Source organism: Carcharodon carcharias, chromosome 14, assembly GCF_017639515.1.
Source record: "Carcharodon carcharias isolate sCarCar2 chromosome 14, sCarCar2.pri, whole genome shotgun sequence".
Lineage (NCBI taxonomy): Eukaryota > Metazoa > Chordata > Chondrichthyes > Lamniformes > Lamnidae > Carcharodon > Carcharodon carcharias.
This window is the reverse complement of record NC_054480.1, coordinates 112,385,962-112,390,816: the sequence shown is the minus strand read 5'-3', so window position 1 is coordinate 112,390,816 and position 4,855 is coordinate 112,385,962. Positions and strand designations below refer to the sequence as shown.

At 41.5% G+C, this 4,855-nt stretch overlaps 1 pseudogene; it reads left to right on the top strand.

Moving 5' to 3' along the window:
• Window positions 1–2,194: 2,194 nt before the first annotated feature.
• LOC121287580 lies at window positions 2,195–2,682 on the top strand (annotated as a pseudogene).
• The last annotated feature ends 2,173 nt before the right edge of the window (window positions 2,683–4,855 follow it).

Below are 4,855 nucleotides of genomic sequence, written 5' to 3'. Positions count from 1 at the left end.
CATCCATTTACTCAGGAAGACAATGAAAATAAAGATAACAAAAGGAACATGTTTAAACCTTGCACCTTTATTGAATTACCCAGGAGCTTGGGGAGTTTAGCTGCTTTCTCCAAAGCAATGCTTTGGCCAATCAGAGCCAACTTGCCAACCAATCAGCATCCTTTCCTCCTGCAGTATAAATTGTTGTGATTATTTGAAATTTGGCATTCTTGCATTTGTCTTAATGAGTGCTCAATGAAAAGATTTGGCAGCATGTCTCTCTTTTCTGCAAAGTTCAAGTTCTGTGCTACAAAGGTAGGAAGATATATCTCAATCAATTATATCATATGTTGCTTTATGCAAGTTCTGGATTTTAATTCTTATCTGTTGCAAAATGGTTGGCAACACGTATGGGGGTATGTACTTGGCTTTTAGCGGCATTATGGGTGGAAGTTGCATGATTTCACTGCAGTGGTAGCACAAAAGAGTATGTTCCAGGGGTTTAGCAGAACGGGTGGACTTGCTGCCGTTTGGTGTATCAAAGAATCATCGGGGAGAATTTTCTCCCTGTCAGGAGGGCTGAGCGGGAGCGGGCAGTGATCAGTTGCGTGCCGCCATTTTACATGGGCAGACCGATTAAGGCCCATCCAGCATGACTCACACCCAGAAGCGCTGAGCACTCCCTGTGCAGGCAAGGGGAGGAGGCTGAGTCGGGGCCTGTGCTTTCTCGCACGCATGCAGAAAGAGCGCAGAAATTTCCCTGAGGCTCAGAGCTGCCTCAGGGAGATTAGTTTGATTATGAAAAATTTAAATAAAGAAAAAAAAATTATTCAGACATATCCCCTCATGTGACAGTGTCACATGAGCCCCGTGGAAGAGGTTTCATGATAAATGCGAAGGCCGCTTGGGCTTTTCGCCTGACCGCTGGGCAGCCCAGGCAACCACTTAATTAGATTATTAACGGCCTTAATAGGCCTTTGACAGTTTGGAGGGTGCGCAGCCGACTCCTATGTGCTCCCGCCGAACTGAAGATCTGAATGATGCATGGTGATGTCAGGACGCATGCCCGATGTCACCACGCGTCATTTTACATGTCGGCAAGCGGAGCTCGCCTCCGGCACGCCGACCAGGCGATTCAAGCCATAGTGTCACAAAATGGTGATTCTGCAAAGCTACAGCACAGAAGGAAGTCTTTCAGCCCATTGTGTCTCTGCCTGGCTCACTGCAGAACAACTCAGTTAATTTGCACTTATCCACTCTTTCCCCTCTAGCCCTGCAGATGTTTGGTCTTCAGCTGCTGCTAATCCAATTGTGTTTTGAAAGCCCTGATTGCATAAAACTTCACCATAATCTTAGGTAGTGCTTTCCAATTCCTAACCACTCACTGCATAAAAACGTTTATCTTCATGTTGCCATTGATTCTTTTGACATTCAACTTAAAATGGTTTCCTTTGATTCTTGACCCTTCCACCAATGAGAACAGTTTCTCTCTATCTGCTCTGTCTAGCCATCTCATGATTTTGAACACTTCTATTAAATCTCCTCTCAACCTTCTCTTATCAAAGCTTCTCCACATAATTGAAGCCACTTGTCCCTAGAACCACTTTCATAAAGCTTTACTGCACTCTAAAACCTCCACATTCTTCTAAAATGCAGTGCCCAGAATTGGACACAATGCTTCAGTTGAAGCTAAACCAAAGTTTTAATAAAGGCTCATCATAATGTCTTTGCTTTTGTACTCTACACAGATTGATAATAGTTTGAATGTGAAACCCTGTTTTACCTTTTGTTTTACCATTTTAGTTGGATAAATAGCTCGCAGGCATCATAATTATATTAAACAGATCATTGATTTGAAATTCCACCCATGAACAATTCAAGAACAGGTGACTAATCCTCCCATTCCAACTCTGTGACTCTCTGTATTTCTTTTTCTGACATAACCTCTGTTTCTAAAATTAAAAATAATCAATTTGTAACAGTTTGTTATAAAATTTCATCTCAAACCATTTCTAAAATTCATCGTCTAATGCTTTCAAATCATTTGCAAAAATAGACTGATCTTGTATATTTTGTGCAAATTAATGAATGGAGGAAAAAGTAATTATTGCTTTGGAATTTAATTTGAATTTAAATATAAACAAAGGCAATTGCAGATGTGCAACCACAACCCTATCTGTTTCATTTTCTCACACAGAGCGCTACCTATTTGGAGATGAATCAATCAAATTGTCGAAAATGTTTTCAGAAAACATTTTATGAGGATACTGTTAACAAGCAGATCAACCTGGAGCTCTAATCCTCCTATGTTTACCTCTCCATGTTCTCTTTCTTTGACCAGGATGACATTGCCCTACATCACTTTGCAGAGTTCAAGAAGCAATCAAGAGGAATGGGAACATGCTGAGAAACCGATAAAATTCCAGAATAAAGGTGGAGACCAAATCATCTTGAATGACATCAAGAAACCAGAGCAGGATGAGTGGAGCAATAGTCTGGATGCAATGCAGAGAACTCTGCAGATAGGAGGATGTGAACCAGAGTCTGCTGGATCTACACAAACTCTCCATTAGCAACACTGACCCTCATCTTTGTGACTCCTTGAAGGCTCACTGCTTGGATGAGCAAATGAAGGTGATCAAGCAGCTTGGCGATCACATTTTTGTCATCTTTTTCTCAGTAGCTGAAAGTTACAATGTCTAAAAAAAATGTTATAAAAGAGGTCCAAAAATTACATATTTCACCAAACCCATTGGGAGAAAACATTTGATGACTGAACCAGGGACCCTCCCAACAATGGATATGAAACAAAAACAAAAATTGCTGGAAAATCTCAGCAGGTCTGACAGCATCTGTAGAGAGGAAGACAGAGTTAACGTTTCGAGTCCGTATGACTCAAATGGATATGCAGTATTTAACTGTGTTCCTCTCCGCAGATGCTGTCAGACCTGCTGAGTTTTTCCAGGTATTTTTATTTTTGTTTTGGATTTCCAGCATCCATAATTTTTTGCTTTTATCTTATTGAAGTGTTTATCAATTACCTAGCCAGGTTACTGAGCTATTTTTCACCTAGCCTTTCCAAAAACAATTAGTCCATTTAGTATTTCAACCATCTTTTATATCAGCGCTTAAAAAAAATCCACTTATTTTAAACACCTTAGCACTTCAATTCATTAACTTGTTTGCAAATCTTTTCTGTGGAATAAAGTTCAACAAACCCTGAAATGTGGCAGGTTCCCTTTGTGCCATTCCATAGCCCCACCCTATGCCTGCAAAAAGGTATTGCTACATCTCATCATTACTGTGGTGAAGAATGTGCAAGCACTATACTGTATATAACACTAGTGTTCTTATAGCGGGTTGCACAGCTAAGCATCTACCTCACTGCTAATCCTGACTATTTGAAGACAGGATGTCACAGCCACTGCCAGGACTGAAATGGTTGATGGTACCTTGGCCAGTGCAGCCAAATAAACAAAGCAGGGTCCTGATCACCCTGGCATGGTTTCTTTTATGCAGAACCACATAAACTAGGATGTGCTATGAATTGAAATGCCTCCAGCAGCATGGTTAATCAGGCTTTTAAATCTCACAATGCTGCTAGCAGGGGTTTGCTGGCAAAGCCTTTAGGCAGACGAACGTCTATCAAGATAACATCTGCTATAGTGAGGTATGTGACCTCTTTTTGACCGATGTAGATGTGCAGGTACCAATGGAGCAACAGCATGGAGCATCTCTCAGGCAGTCTGACCTGCTTGGCATCCTTTCATAGAGCCCCCTGATCCTCAAAACACATCAAGTTTAGAGGATCCCTATTGGTAAACCTTCTGGTGTTGCTAAAAAAGCTGGGCCAAAAGTCAATTAAAGACAGCTGGCTCAACGACTCATGAAAGCCTAAGTACCAGCAGAGAGAGAAAAAAACTAAAAAAAAAATCATAAGGGCTTTTGAAAGGCCTGAGATTCTGGCCGAATGAAATCTGTAGCTCCACCAAAACCTCCTTGTCACCAGGTTTCCATGCTTGTACTGCGACACTGAATCCAACATGCCTGCTGATTGCTAGATGGCACAGAGCCATTCAGTGCCCTGTTTACACACACAAATGAAGCTCCTACCTGCTTTGGGTGGAAGCCTCATCCATCTGCAGTAGGTCCTAACTGGAAGATTCAGCATGGTCCAAAACTAGTGGGATTCTGGTGATACTGGTCACCAGAGGATTTTCTGCCCTCTGTCACCCAACTGGTCTTGTGAATAACGACACAAGGAGCATTAAAATTAATCCAAATTATCAAATTGAAAAGAAGTGAAACAGACGGACACTGTTTGCATTGATTTTTATTTTTTTAAATAATAAGAAGCGACTGAAGACAACAGAAGACTGGGAAACAGCATATCAATAGTTAACCTCATGCTAGACCTCTGTCAGGTGGTCCCAAAAGATAGCTCATGTGAGATTTTTGTGGCAATTTTGAAGGGAATCTTTAACTGCATGAGTAAGCAGAGCCACCCAATTAAGCGCACATGACATTGGAAGGAGACAGAAAAAAAGAACACAAGATTTTTATAAGACCAACCTACAGACATTCCTGTGAGAAATGCAGCAGAGAGAGACAGACTACTGGGCACCCATAGGAGGAAACTTCAAAGAAGTGTTTTCCATGCTATGAGCAGGGAGGTGTGAGTGACACTGAATGTGACTTCTTTCACCCACTGATCTGCAGACTGGTGCTAGAAAAGGTCAATGACCTGACAAGGAGAGGTAAGGTAAACAGTGCATCCGCATTCCCTCTAAAATCACTAACACACTGTTCAACCTCTAAAACTTCTGGCTGCACTACATGTTGCTTTATGTTTCACGCATCCACTGACTGTATCTCA